General features: G+C 36.5%; 1 pseudogene; it reads right to left on the bottom strand.

Annotated features, from left to right (window-relative positions):
• Positions 1 to 361: 361 nt before the first annotated feature.
• On the bottom strand, positions 362 to 13,847 carry LOC119189985 (annotated as a pseudogene).
• Between the last annotated feature and the right edge of the window lie 2,452 nt (positions 13,848 to 16,299).

Genomic DNA, 16,299 nt, shown 5'->3' with positions numbered 1-16,299 from the left:
TTTATATTATACTTAGTAAACTAGGTGTTGCTCGCGGTTTCGTTTGCGTGGCAGGCCTTATCCGCTACAGAAGTCGCTAAATTACTGTAGTGATCCTAGCGCCATTAATACGACGCAACCACAAAATTTATAATCTGTTTTTTTTTTAATTCCTACGGATACAAATTACAGGGATAAAGAAGACTAAATGTTAATCTAGGACATGGTCTTTCAGTGTGCCAAATTTTATCCAAATCCAGTTTCCGTGGTAATCTCTAAAAACTCATTTTAATAAACATTTGCATTTGTATTAGTAAGAAGTAAGATTAAGAAGATATTCAAGTCTACTGAAGGTGAGGTGGGTAGTGAAATAAAATTCTTATTTATGTACTAACAGTTTTATTTAGCGATTTATCTGGCGGCAACAAGAATGACACCGCCACAGCACCTGCAAAGAAAGATATTCTATATTAAGAAAGATATATTAGATATGGCGATAATTTACTTACGTCACTGCTCAGCTCTTCAGGGGTAGAGCGGTGAAGTGACTTATGAATGTATAGCCAATTTATTTTAAAAGGCTAAAAACCGCACACTTCATGGCTTGTTCCATCACTTTCCGGCCGTCATTTGTCATATCCGAAGATTCAATATTGGACCTGATTCACAAGTTTCAAGTAAATTTTATGAGTTAATTATTGAATTAAACAGCTAATGTATTATAGATAGTACGATTTATTTATTACTAGCTTTTGCCCGCGGCTCCGCCCGCGTTATGAAGTTTTACGGGCTAAAGTTTTCCTTTATAAGTCACGCTATATATTTTCCGGGAGCCTATGATCTTCCCAGGGTCTCAAACTGTCTCCATACCAAATTTCATCTTAATACGTTGGGTAGTTTTTGAGTTTAACACGTTCAGGCAGACAGATGCAGCGGGGACTATGTTTTATAATATATTTTTTACAACTTTTTAAGAGGAACAATCCCGTCATACATCATTGTTGCATAACTTTAACCGTTTACGCAGCGCACGCAACGGAAGCTCTCAAAACTAATAAATTTTCCCCGTCTTTGCAAAATGTTTCATTACTGCTCAGCTCCTATTGGTCATAGCGTGATAATATATAGCCTATAGCACTCCACAAACAAAGGGCTATCCAACGCAAAAAGATTTTTTCAGTTTGGACCGGTAGTTCCTGAGATTAGCCATTACTGCTCCGCTCCTATTGGGTATAGCGTGATGATATATAGCCTATAGCACTCCACGAACAAAGGGCTATCCAACACAAAAAGAATTTTTCAGTTTGGACCGGTAGTTCCTGAGATTAGCCATTACTGCTCCACCCCTATTGGGTATAGCGTGATGATATATAGCCTATAGCACTCCACGAACAAAGGGCTATCCAACGCAAAAATAATTTTTCAGTTTGGACCGGTATTTCCTGAGATTAGCCATTTCTGCTCCGCTCCTATTGGGTATAGCGTGATGATATATAGCCTATAGCACTCCACGAACAAAGGGCTATCCAACGCTAAAAGAATTTTTCGGTTTGGACCGGTAGTTCCTGAGATTAGCGCGTTCAAACAAACAAACAAACAAACTCTTCAGCTTTATATAATAGTACTAGCTTTTGCCCGCGGCTCCGCCCGCGTTATAAAGTTTTTCAGGCTAAAGTTTTCCGTTATAAAAGTAGTAGTTTTCCCGGGAGCCTATGTTCTTCCCAGGGTCTCAAACTGTTTCCATACCAAATTTCATCTTAATACGTTGGGTAGTTTTTGAGTTTACCACGTTCAGGCAGACAGATGCAGCGGGGGACTTTTGTTTTATAATATATTTTTAGAACTTTTAAGAGGAACAATCCCGTCATACATCATTGTTGCATAACTTTAACCGTTTACGCAGCGCACGCAACGGAAGCTCTCAAAACTAATAATTTTTCCTCGATTTGCAACATGTTTCATTACTGTTCCGCTCCTATTGGTCATAGCGTGATGATATATAGCCTATAGCACTCCAGGAACAAAGGGCTATCCAACACAAAAAGATTTTTCAGTTCAAACCGGTAGTTCCTGAGATTAGCCATTACTGCTTCGCTCCTATTGGTCATAGCGTGATGATATATAGCCTATAGCACTCCACAAATAAAGGGCTATCCAACACAAAACGAATTTTTCAGTTGAAACCGGTAGTTCCTGAGATTAGACATTACTGCTCCGCTCCTATTGGTCATAGCGTGATGATATATCACTTTGAGCACTCCACAAACAAAAGGACTATTCAACACAAAAATATTTTTCAGTTCGAATCGGTAGTTCCTGAGATTAGATATTACTGCTCCGCTCCTATTGGGTATAGCGTGATGATATATAGCCTATAGCACTCCACGAACAAAGGGCTATCCAACGCAAAAAGAATTTTTCAGTTTGGACCGGTAGTTCCTGAGATTAGCCATTACTGCCCCGCTCCTATTGGGTATAGCGTGATGATATATAGTCTATAGCACTCCACGAACAAAGGGCTATCCAACGTAAAACGAATTTTTCAGTTTGGACCGGTAGTTCCTGAGATTAGCCATTACTGCCCCGCTCCTATTGGGTATAGCGTGATGATATATAGCTTATAGCACTCCACGAACAAAGGGCTATCCAACGCAAAAAGAATTTTTCAGTTTGGACCGGTAGTTTCTGAGATTAGCCATTACTGCCCCGCTCCTATTGGGTATAGCGTGATGATATATAGCCTATAGCACTCCACGAACAAAGAGCTATCCAACATAAAAAGAATTTTTCAGTTTGGACCGGTAGTTCCTGAGATTAGCGCGTTCAAACAAACAAACAAACAAACAAACAAACAAACAAACAAACAAACTCTTCAGCTTTATATAATAGTATAGATAGATAGATTTATTTGGGAATGTAGATTAGAGTGCGACTTTTGTATTTCGTTGGCTTATAAATATATGTAACCAATAGCATTTTCTTAAAATCTCTAAAATAGACCCTTAAACTGCAAACAGTTCATCCCTCTAAAAATTGCATTTCAATAAAAAGGTTTCAAGAATTATGTCATAAATTTAGTAGACATTACACTCGTTCGAATATAAGACAGACGACCTCGTAAAGATCGCAGGAATTCGCTGAATGTACACCGCTTCGAAGAGGTTGGTCTGGAAAACTCTAGGACAGCCGTAAGTTCAGCAGTGGAGTCGAAAAAGCTGAAAAAGATGAAGCAGATGAATTACTTACTAATCATTAACGCGAAGCTGCCATAGAAGGTGACGGTGCAGTGGGAAATCATGAAGACGCCGAGGAAGTTCACGCCACCGAGGGCACCGGTCCGAGCCACCATCACACCCACGCACGCTGCTGTGCCTCTGAAAACACATAAAACAATGTAAAAATTAGCACATTCGAAAATTAACCTTGTTTAACAACATTTAAATACGTTAATTAATCGTAGTAGACAAGAGTCAATTGCCCTCATTTATTTTTTTGGGATAAACTTAACAAGTAACCTTTACTTACGATGTCAAAGAGATCATAAATGTAAGAATGTTTTGGATTAAACATGTTGGTAAATTATAAAGTTATATATACATAGGTATATATCGTTTAATTTTAATACTTTTAATACTTTTACACTTACCTATACGAAGTAGGGTACAGATCCACAAAATACGAGAAAATGAATCCCATACACAATTCATTGAATAGCAGCCCGAAGTACATGATAAAACTGGTGATGCTGTCATTGATGACCACCGCGCCCAGGGTCGAGAAGCCAGATATCGAGAGAATGATAATCATCAATAACTTCTTGCGATACGCTATCTTAGAGATCAGCAATAGGATAATCATGAAGCTCGCTCCTTGTGCGAGGCTGGACCAGACCAAGCTGAGGTCCACGGTACTTGAGCAGGTTGCCTGGAGATTTAATAGATGTTAGGAATTTGGGAGAAGAGCGGTTACCAGAGTGGCCACCCGTAACTCAATTATATATATTTTTTTCAGTGGTTATCTACTAAAATTAGTTTAGTTTGTAAAAGATACAAAGGACTATTGCATTATGGGCTAAATTGTACCTCTGCTACTCTAAAAACAAACTATACCAAATTTAGTATAGGTATGAAATTGCAAATGTTACTACAATGCCTGGCCTTGTGAGGGATATAAAAATGTAGGCGAACGAGAGAATCTGAATAAACGTTTTAGAAATTAATTTGTCCCTATTAGTGTAATATAACAAACATACTAACACCACTGACGGCAGCCTGATGCTCGCTGACGATAATGCTGCACAGGCCGTTGACCTGTTCCACAGTTGAGTTGCCGTCTGTTGACGAGAGACTAGAAGCGAATTTTTCCGCCAGAAACGGAAACCAGATGTAGTAGCTGTTGTTACTGAAACAAAGAAAGATGATGATTATATATACCATTTAAATGGTCCCTTTATCGAGCAAATGTACACACACACACTCACACCTTATATACTCAAAGAGGTAGGCAGAGGCGCAACTAGTGTACCTACATTGCACCATGCGTATGTCGTCCCAAAATATAATGTGGAGACAGTCTATCGTCATATCGAACTCAAATTCCAAATTTTTATCTGACTATAAGTTCAAAAACCCAATATCATTTTTTATAAACTAGGATTGGAACCAGAGATCTCAGCGTAGTAGTCGTACTATGTATCCAATACAACTACAAAAATACCATATTACTTACGTACTAAACACCACAGCAGTCAAAAAGTAAAGCTGTAAACTTCGGTAGAGGAGAGGAGGTTTAAACAGGGGAATTATTTGATCCCACAACGAGCGCAGGAACGACAAATCCTTTGATTTTGAGTTCCCTTCCTCTTCCAGATACACTTTGCTTACCTGAAAGAAATGAAGTTATTAGAAATGTACTAGATCACATAATAATGTCACGTAAGACGAAATCAGAACATGATTCATTAATTTTCAAGTCCCATAATACTCGCGAATCTATCGCTACCAATGTCTACCTTCCCTAAAGAGACATTTACGTGAAGTCTGTACGACATGTTTTTTATCCGTGCAATTAATACCTCTAAAAAAACTGTCCTGAATAAATAGTGTTAGAAAAGCAAATAGTTTCTATACTGAGATCTACAGGTCCAAGGCCTCTAAATTTACAGTACTTAAACCAGGCTATTGTGACAATATCTATCTATCTATATACATGTATACAAAAATGAATCCCTATTTCCCTTGGTCACGCCATCACGCGTGAACGGCTGGACCGATTTCACTATTTTTTTGTTGTGTTCGTTACTGTCAGGAGAAGGTTCTTATGAAAGAATAAATTCAAAAAATTGCGCGGAAAATTAGAAAATTTAAGATAACTCAACGAAAATATTAATTTTATATAACTGTCAATTGTTTGAAATAACTGTCAGCGATTGACAGAAGGCGCGCTTCAAATTCATAGTTAAAACGGGACAACGTCTGTCAGGTCAGCTAGTATAGCAATAAATTTATCCTTTTCTATTGGTTTTAGCCATTTCTAGCAATGCAAGTAGAAAATATGATGCAACACTAGACTACTACATATATACGTTTGCCTAAAAAGGAACAAAATATAGGATTTAAGCTCAGCATACAGTAAAAAAACCTCACCGGATACTTTCCACGTCCCCCATTACGACTCCAAATATTCCTCAAGATATCCAAAGCTTCATCACTTCTTCCAATATTTACCAGGAACTTCGGGCTTTCGTAGTAGAAGTACGTTCCCAACGCTCCCAAGCCCAGAGGAATTGACAGCACCAAGTTCAGCAGACGCCAGGGTGTGAAGGTAATTAATCCCAGATCATAGGCGAAATCCAAGTTCACGGTGAAATAAGAAATAGCTGGAAGTATTAAGCATAATACCTATAATTGACACGTAATGTCATGAACAGCATTTTATTCAAATTGAGTGCGACTATTTTTGGCTTGGAAAGATAAATTAAACATAGATCTAATGATAAAATACATGAATGTCTTTACAATGACGTCATTCAAAACATACGAATAAAACACATTGTAAGGCGCTTTGCTTATCACTCTGTAATTTAGATGTCAGTTCGCCTAATGATTATTAATTGCATATTAATGTCAAATTGGAATACAGCAGTATTCGTTCAATTAGTGAAGCGCCATGCAGTATTTTGTGACGAACATTTCTGGATCGCATTACAATAAGTTAACAGGCACATAGCATCTGAAGAGTAAACTCAGCTAGTCATTTAGTTGTAAGACATTTAGTTCTTCTTTTTAATAATAGTTGATACCTTTAATAGGACATAAAAACAGTAATTAAGACCACTATAATTGTGTTAGACATCGAAAATCAAAACATACCTCATTAGAGCATTATAAAAATCAGGAGCATTTTATCTCAAGAGGATGGTCGGGGCGTAGGTACTTACTGACGTAGAGAGCTAGACTAAAGTCTAGCACACTGGTCATGACGAGGATGTAGGCGTCGCGACTGTTCTCCGTACTGCACCTCACCCAGCATGGTGTAGGCTGCGGACTGGGCGCAGCTGCAACTGTGGCAGATTTAATAGTTAACACTAGCTGTTAAAGCTTTGTCACTTTGGTTCAATGGCATATGCTGTCAGAAAACTAGAACAGGAACTAAACCAAGAGACAGTTATGAAACAGAAGATCCAGGTTCAACACCCAGCAGTATTATCACATGTTCACTCACACGCCCTTTATCATAAACTGTATTTTCCGCGGTAGTCACCAGACAGGCGGATGATCGTAAAAAACTAAGCCGAATCTTTTGTGCAACGTTGGAAGAAAGTAAAAAATATAGTAATTTGATTAGTAATCATTTTTCAGTATTTTTCTATAGTATAAATACGGGATTCTGACATTAGAATTAAGCCATTCAACAATAATAACTATTGGTACCGCACTTGCCAGAGATTATCCATAGAATTAAATTTAGCCAAGAGTAGTTTCTGAAGTGAGCGCGTTCATATAAACATACTTGACTCAGCTGTATAATGTTAATATAATATAATAACTCATAATAATACCATATGGTTACACAGAGGCTACTTCTAAAATTAACTTTGTAAGACCTAATTAGACCTCGAAAGAGTTAAGTACTTACAAACTCGTACTGATGAACTTCAAGACGGCTAAGAGGATCCAGTGGGGCGAAAAGGAGCTGATGGCAGACACCGCGAAGCTCACCCATAGAGCAATGCGCAAGCTTCTCCTGCGCCCGTATGTGTCTGAGATGTATCCCCAGGGGAACGCCATCACGATAGGACCTGGAAAGCCAAGTACATATACAATGAGGAAACAAGCAATATTCCTGGATATAAACAGTTGCATTGCTTTGAATTACAAAATCTGCAAGCAAGCCGCTCGCCTGGTAGTAGACAACAAGAGTGCTCATTTGCCTATTAACACATGAGTGCTTTAATATGATTAAAATTACGACACATACGTTTTATGAAACCGAAATGTGGTGATGCCCGGTAACATGGCACCGACCTGTTCACCTCGAAAGTTTTTGATTCAATTATCATCTTCAAATCTTTCCTAATTCCTGTTTCTATCCCTTAAGATTTGCCACATATCCATAATTCATATGGAAACCTAAGGGACTTTAGAGAATAGAGCTTGTGTATTTTAATTGCTGACTTAATTTAATAAAACGCACCGACAAACGGCATGGAGAGAAGGATGCTGGTTTCTGTGAGGCCCAGGTTAAAGTCACAAGTGGCGCCCGACACCACGACGGAGATGCCGAACATTTCCAGAACCATCGCGAAGGCCGACGTGCTGAGGGTCACCAGCATAGTGGCGCTGTACCAGCCATTACCTGGAAAATAAAGGATCGTAGAGCGGATCTGTGGATAACATTTCCAATCACACGGATGAGCCGCTTTAGAGGAAAATTGTATCCCAACACAGCGGCCCAAGTGTACCGCATCCCGGATCAGCATGTGTATACCCGGTTTCGAACAGACCAACATAATTGTGTTGACTAGCGAGAGATAATCATCGGTAGTCTATAGTTGGTCTTTACCACTCACCATCACGTGTAAAGGAGTCACCACGTGCACGTGTAAAGAAATTAAACAGAAAACCGTTGTGAAGTGAGAAGTAAGCTGTTGCAACCTGTGGGTCTCTCCCCCTGCTTTCCCCTCTAAATGTCGTTAACACTCTTTAATTGCATTGATAATGTCATTACGATCATGCATCAGGTGACCTAACTGCTTATTTGCCTACCAGCCATAAAACGTAAAACCGCGACAGCTTCTTTCTGTTACTTAAATAATATTTTTGTATGTTTACGCATCCTTTTATTTCATTCTGTTTGCTCACGTAAGTATTTGCCAACATGTGATTTACAAAGTGACTTTCATGTACACCAACATTGTTTATAATTAAGCCCAATAAAGCCCCTTAGAGCTGTAGCCAAGATGCCTTAGATAGATAGATTAATTAGTCAATATATATTTGTGTGAGGAAAAAAAAATTTTAAAAATCTTCCCTGTGCAATAATTTGCTTACAAAATAGACTTACGATGGTAGCAATTTTACATATTATGCATGTTTCATATACACAAGTATAATCTCATTATTCTAAAGGGAAAACTTAATTTGACTGGTTTTTTAGTATTACAGCAACAGTTTTACTGAAGGATATAAACACCGTTTAGTCGAAGTATGGGACAGATTTCATTATAGTTTCTTTACAGGTGCTTACATCAGAGTTGCTTATACACGATATTCAACTATAAGTTTTAATTGCAAATTGCTTCCTGGCTTTGCGTCATTAAGACGGGAAATCTTTATCTTCTACGCCTTTCAATTTGAATCTCATTAAAATAAACCAAAATATGCCTACCCACATGGCCACTCGGAAAGTCAGGTATGAAATGTATTTTTAAACAAATACAAACAAAAGGCTTTCTTTTTAATATTACAAAGCATTAAAAGGCTCGACTTGCATATCATGACAGCGGCATCATTTATATGGTTCAATAATTACATATGGATACTTATTTGTAGTACAAGTTTTACTTGATGCTATCTTAGCTGCCTCACAGTTTAACAAGCAACATATTAGCTTATGCCTATATTCCCGAAGGTATTAAAGATGGACAACTAGCCCACACACGACGAAGCATCCATGAAATGAAGGTAACATGAACCTTCAATGATTTCTTTTGCCTTCTTCAATAATTATAGAGAGATCCTTCCATTCTTTGGTCGTGCAACGCTTGCGTCGTTTTTATTAAACTTGTCAAGGCGTGATTTCGCAAAGGAAGCATTAAGCGAATATGTGCAAAATTTAAGGATTTTTTCTGCTAAATGTTTGGAAAAGGGTGTTACCCGACTCTTAATAATAGTACAAGGGAAAGGTGGAAGGGGGAAGGTGGAAGTAGAACATAATATGCAGAGTAATCGCTTCCGTCAGCTAATTATAATGTAAAATAAAATTGTTTAAAAATAACAAAGTAATGTCAATAATGAACAGAAGATACTTCCGAACTTATTGATGTACAGAGTGATGACGACATAGCGCCGGTAATCACACAAATGTGTTTGTATAATGATTAGTAATAATAATAAAATAAATCAAAAGTAATTGTTACAAATTTTATTCAGTTATTAATAATAAAATTAGTTAATAACCAATAATATTATTTATTTTTCTTACTATTTAGTTAACTGAATTGGAATATACTTCGTGAAAAATAAAATAATCAATGATTTTTGGTTATTTTGTCAATATTGTTTCATTTTATTTTATTTTTTGTTTATCTTTACATACTATAAAACACAGTTCCTGCCGCGTCTGTCTGTGATGAACTCATAAACTAACGAATGGGTTTCCATGAATTCGGTATGGAGGTATGTAGGTTGCGATCCGTGAATGGTGTAAGTTATTTATTCCCAGGATAATGTCTAAAGGGACTTTTATCCTGAGAAAATTCTATCACGCGGGCGAAAATTTTCTATTCATGTAATGTTATTAAATTATTACTGGTAATTAGCTGCACCCGTGTGAAAATAATTTCGCTATGTCGTCACCATCCTGTATAGATTTCCTTTTCATTTATATGAATTTATTTCAAAATTATAGACTAAGTAAAACTCTACAATCGTTATCTATTATAATGTAATGAGGTCATTATCACGAGTGTTTATCAAAAACTTATTTTATTTAGTTTAGAGGTCACGTCATTACATTAAAGAAGTTTTGAAATACTAGACTTTCTCCGCAACTCTAACCACGTGTTAATCTTTCACCGGAATAAACGTCCCAGTGTCACGTCACGGGATCGAAAGAGCTTTACAGAACTTACATAAAACAGGGAAAACTACTATGGTACATTAGTTATTACCAAGTACTTCGCTCACTGGATTTATTCGAAAACCTTTGGATGGTGAGATTGTGTGTCATCGTCCGCAATCGCACCATCCCTTATTCACCACTACGGCCATCAAAGCCGTCCTTCGATTAGATTGCCCGTAATTGCAAAAAGATGGATTTGCCCCCGTATACGGAATAGGGCCCCCTGACCTTACTTTTAATTTCATTTTAAGGCCCCTTGATGTTTACCAAGCCTTGCCTTAGCCTTGAAACCTTGTCTCGTCATTGAATTATACAAAAACATATATTATTCTCCAATAAAAAGGTTTACACATAATAATAATAAACTATGTTTTCGTATATTCAGGAATATTTCTGGCTTCACAAGTTCGCCGGCACATTAAAATTGTAATTATTTAATGAAAAATATAGATATTATAATGTTAATTAAATTAATTAATGTAATTTGGAACTTTTATTGTACATTTAAAACAAAGAGGAAAACAAAATTTACAATAGAGACTTATGTTTCACAATAATAATTACGATGAAATTGTTCCTCTTAAAAATTGCTAATAAATATAGGTATATTAAGGCGATACCTCAAGGTCCATTTTCATACATTTTGTTTCACCTTTAATCTGGGTAACTAAACAAGTATTGGCAAGTAAAGAATTTAAATTCACGTCTAGTTAGTGATTAGTTCTCGCAGTTGAAAGAAAAACGTAAAAATAATTAATAATCATGGATATTTCGGCCTTTAAAATTTAATATGACGAAATGTATGAAAATGGACCTTGAGGTATCGCCTTAAAGACAAAGCCCCGCCGAATCTATTTGCTTGACTGAATGCGATAATCTCACAAAGTACCCACGGCTTTCGTTGAGATTTGGTATACAGATCGTTTGACATGCTGGAAAGGTTATTGGCTACTATTTTTAATTCCAAGAAAATATATATATCGACACTTTTATCCCGGAAAACATTTTGACGCGTACAAAGTCGCGAGAAAAAACTAATGATAAAACCAAGTACGCTGCCGCGTCCATCTGTGTGAATATGATAGACTCAAAAACAGAATAGTTTTCAATTAAATTTTGTATAGATATATAATTATAGTTTGATACCATAGAAAGGATATAATTTCCTTTTTATTCGGAAAAACTTGTTAACGCAAGCGAAGCCCCGTATAAAAGCTAGCAAACTGAATTAAGAAAATAATCCAAAAAAATACAATATAAATATTCTTTCTGCTTTCAATTAATTATCCTTCTCTAAATATAATACTGTAAATACATTTATCTAAATAAGCGGTAGATTTATGTGTGTACAACTGTAAACAGAAGCCTTTCTCTTAATATTTGCGTTGCATTATGAAGACGGCATCATTTATGATCCAATAATTACATTAGGATTCTTGTATGGACAAATTAGATGTGATGTTGTTTTAACTTCGTCTTAGTGTTTAATATTAGCTCATGTCTCTTATTGTAATGATACACTGAGGTTACGCCCTAAGCAATAAAATAGATGGGTTGATGCTCGCGGCTTCGCTCGCAAGAAATTTCTTTGGAATAAAGGCCCTACTGCTTAGTGTCCCAGCAGCGGCTTTGTAGCAGGCGTGGTATCATGAGCCGAAAACACGTGATGGTGGTAACCGGTAGGACTTTTGTATCCTCCCGAATAGCAAACATCGTACGCAAGGTTTTAAAACCCCTCATAGTGGCTCACGTAAGTGTATCGTGTTCGTGGATGAGCCAGCGTAATCCAATTTCAAATAGGTCGGCATAGTTATGTCGAGTGACGTCAGGTAATCATCTCTCGTTAGTCGACACTCTGTATGGACCCTACTTCACTTACTGTCAAGCAGGATTACTATACCGTGCCAATAAAAAAATGGTGAAAAGTGAATGATCAAGATCCGCTTTTGCCTACCTCTTCTAGATAAAAAGGCTTAAGTGTGTGTTACATCATTTCGGCCTGAACATATAAGTACATATTAAACCATCAGTCCATTGCTGTTCGCTTTAATTAGTGCTCTTGTACGAAAAACCGGGACAAAAAAAATATCTTCTAGTTGGCAATTGTGTCAATATTCCACGGTTCATTTTGATTTCGTGATGCTATTGGTTCAGGCAGCTGTAAATGTAAATATTGGAAAAATCACTTGTTTTGGGTTTTAACATATAGTCAATAAATATAGTATGTATCATCTAAGTCAGTGTTAAATAACAAAAATAAACTATGATATAAGAGTCATCCTTGTAAAAGTAGCAAATACATATTAAGATTCCGGAAACGGTTAGACGCCAGTAACCAAGTTAGTTCGACAAAATAAATCCGTAAGGCTGACAACAATTGAAAGTCCGCCACACTGGACATCGCGTGATCCTGTACACCGTCATTAGTCTGATATCCAGAAAACTCTTAACTAAGACTCCCGCTCCCTTATAACTCAAAATATCCATAATTACGCATATTTATAAAAAAAACCGTATACTATCACTATGCACGATAAAATAGCAACAATATAGGAAATTATAATATTAATTGTTTTAACCTAACATAGCTCATCAAATGTTGGTTCGATTTCTGCCTATCTGGAAATGGAAATGGTGTGATGCTATACTTATGTGTTTATCTAGGAAATTGTAAGTTGACAACATTTGAAATTAATTAAAGCAGGTTACAAGAGGTGTATCGGGGCACGATAGTAGTAACATTGACATTTGGGCTGGCCCACACAACGACTCGCTAAATATAAACTAAATATATTTGAGTCAAGTGCTGTCTTTGTCATCTTCAAATGGATGACACCGACAGCCTTTAATAAGTTTATGCAGACCAACTTTAATATCAATTATTAACTCACCCGCTAAGTTGATAGCATCTCCGTAGGGACAAGCATATTCCTCCCGGTTGCTGTGGCTGATCGTCCAAACAGAATCCTTCTTACGACGGTCACCATCTCCTTTGTTCGCCATTATCAGCTATCGACTGAATATCGATACTCTAGTATATGATAATCATCAAATCCGGGGTTCAGCCTCCTCAGCGTAAACTATCGATTTCAAATGAGCGTAACTTCGCTGGTCAGTTGTTCCTTGAGCGTCGTTATAACTTTGCCAGTAGACTTCCTTCTGAGTCGATCACTAGTTCCACAACGTTATCCGCATTACCTCAGTGACATTCTTGTTCGAACTATTATTAACAATTAACACTAATTTACAATAGAACACGTTTTCACTGTTATCGACAACCTATTTAACAACGAAAGTTAACATAAAGGCAACGATTTAATGGTAGTAAGACGTCGGCGTCAAATAACATTAAATTAACTAAGTACGTAGGTATAACTAATAACTCGTATTCAACAAATTAAATATTTTATCTTAGAAACCAGTAACTTAGTTTTATGAGTTTAGATGGAGTTAACATATAAAAATATTTATTATAATATTATATATTATAAGCGTGTGAAATTTCAAGTCAATAAAAAATAACTAATTACAACGGAACAGAAAAAAATATCATAATAAACAAATTCAAACATAAATATTTCAGAATTTAATTAATTAATGAATATTGTACCATTAAATGTATGCTTCGAGTACTGTCCGTAACGCTTGCTTTGTCTATTCCGCGAGACTGCGTGCGAATTGTCGAACGTACGATAAATAACTAAATCGTGTTGACAAACGACTTTTAGAGACAGTTTGGTTAAATATAATTTGATAACGATTAATTACATTTTAAATCTTTTTAAACATCAAATAATTATAATCAAAAGCTTTTTAAACAAGTTGCTTTGTTGTTGTTGTTGTTTTGCGTATATCCACCTTCACACAGCGGAATAAATTCAAAACTTTATATCACTTTTGGGATCTTTACAACATTGATTACTTCACAAAAATAAAATCTAAATGATTTATTTCGTTAAAACAAAGAAACTTGTTTCGATGAAACTGAACGTGTATAAGCGACGGGAAGTTGTTAATTCGTTCAGCGACTTTTGGTACATACTGTAATGTATGTATTTTAATAACTACAAACAGAGGGTAATTTTGTAATAAGTTCAACAGCCGTATGGTGGCGCCAGTCTACGAATATAAATCTGACATTTAAATAATGTCATTGAAATGTTCTCGTGTTTGGTATGGCATGGCCATATTTTCATCCCCATGGGCTTCTAAGGTGAATAAAAACTTCGCCGTTGCATTAGAATAGATCGTAAATACCGAATTACCAGTTATTAATTTTACAATCGTAAATACGATACGCTACGATACTGCCGACGACGGCGTAAGAGATCTCGTTGTGATTATCGTAAATATGACCTAAGTATGGAGCGATGTGAAATGCGAATCTTCGTCACTGACAGTTACCATTTACTAGTTTTAAATTAGGTTTAATGCTCAGTTTAACACGTTCACTGCGGCTGCGCTAGATTAAAACTTACTGCCAGTGCTGTACAAGTCACATACTTCCCGTATCAAGAATGCCTGATATGCGTTACGACGTCTATTTTCCCGCACGTAGTCCTGACTTCAAACCTCCACAGAGACATGGAAAGTCCACAGCTTATTTTTTTTGTTGTACCAATCAATAGGTTACATCTTTGTGTATACACAGCAGCAGTCGCATGGAGTTCTAAGTAATATCTTAAAAGTTACAGGTATTTTTGGAAATGGTTGATTTTACGGGAAAATACTTGTCGTGGCGCATACAACAGTCATATTGCTAGGGATGTAATAAGTAAAAAGTAACTAAAAAAGTAACAGTACAGGTACCATACCATGAAATGATATAAGCTTTAATATTTATTTACATAAAATCCTGCATAATCACGACTAATAGAAACTTTTGAGATCTAATTCAGTTATGAATATAATTTTTACTGAAGCCTAAAAGCATAGTGGTAGAAATGCTTAAAATATTTATGAATAAAGAAACATACCGTTTCTTTTAACAAAATTAACTTGTGTAAAGTTTTCTCCATAACAAAAGATATCGTAATTATTTATTTGACACAACAATCAACAGAAAAAATGTAACTGAAAAAATAACAATACAGATGCTACCACATTAATAGGAATTTTGTGCATTATGAAATCAAATGTAGATGGTTTGGGATTCGGTAAACTGAAACCAGTACTCTACACAATAATGTTTCTAGCCTCTTTACCTTCTGTCTTTACACCTTTCCCCATAATAAGTTTTTTACGTGAACGTTTCATTGTTTATGTACAATTTACCTACTTAGGCGTAATGAATAAAATATTGCTTTCTGTAAAAACGTATTTACTGGGCACAGCACTACGACTAACGGAAGAAACCCCGTACCGCACGTTCAGTGCGGTACGGGGTTTAGGATACGGCCAAATAGTTCCCGTATCGCACTATTGTAAAATAATTACCTTTCTGTGCGTTACGAAAAAATAATTCCCGTACATTTTTATTCGTAAATTTTAATATACTTCAAGCAAGGACACCGGCAATATAGGCGTTTCTTTTTTACTTGTACGAATACTTGAAAAAATCACCCCGCACGGAGTGCAAAACAAGGGCAACTAGCTGCCGCACAGAGCAGAACTCAATTACAACCAAATACTTCCCGTAACGCAGCGAACGTGTTAATGTTATTTTTTATGTCGAATATCTATCGTTCGATCGTTGATCGTTACGATACTAAAACGATGTTACTGAGATTATGCTTCGACATGACAAATGTCATGATATATCGAATATCAATTTCGCTAGTATACGTCCTGGGCTCTTATTCTGTATGATAGTGTAAACGCGTAACGCGGCCGTGTCATGTTATCTTCGAGAAATGTGCGTGGAATGGTATTCTGTAAGCCAAATTTCTATAGTCCTAAACATGATGCGTTGTGTTACGTGCTTGTTACGCACTGTTAAAATAACGTGCGGGATAGAGAATAAGGCCCCTGATTGTG

The sequence above is a fragment of the Manduca sexta genome, chromosome 21 (genome assembly GCF_014839805.1).
Source record: "Manduca sexta isolate Smith_Timp_Sample1 chromosome 21, JHU_Msex_v1.0, whole genome shotgun sequence".
In the NCBI taxonomy this organism is placed as follows: Eukaryota; Metazoa; Arthropoda; class Insecta; order Lepidoptera; family Sphingidae; genus Manduca; species Manduca sexta.
This window is presented reverse-complemented; position numbering and strand designations above follow the sequence as displayed.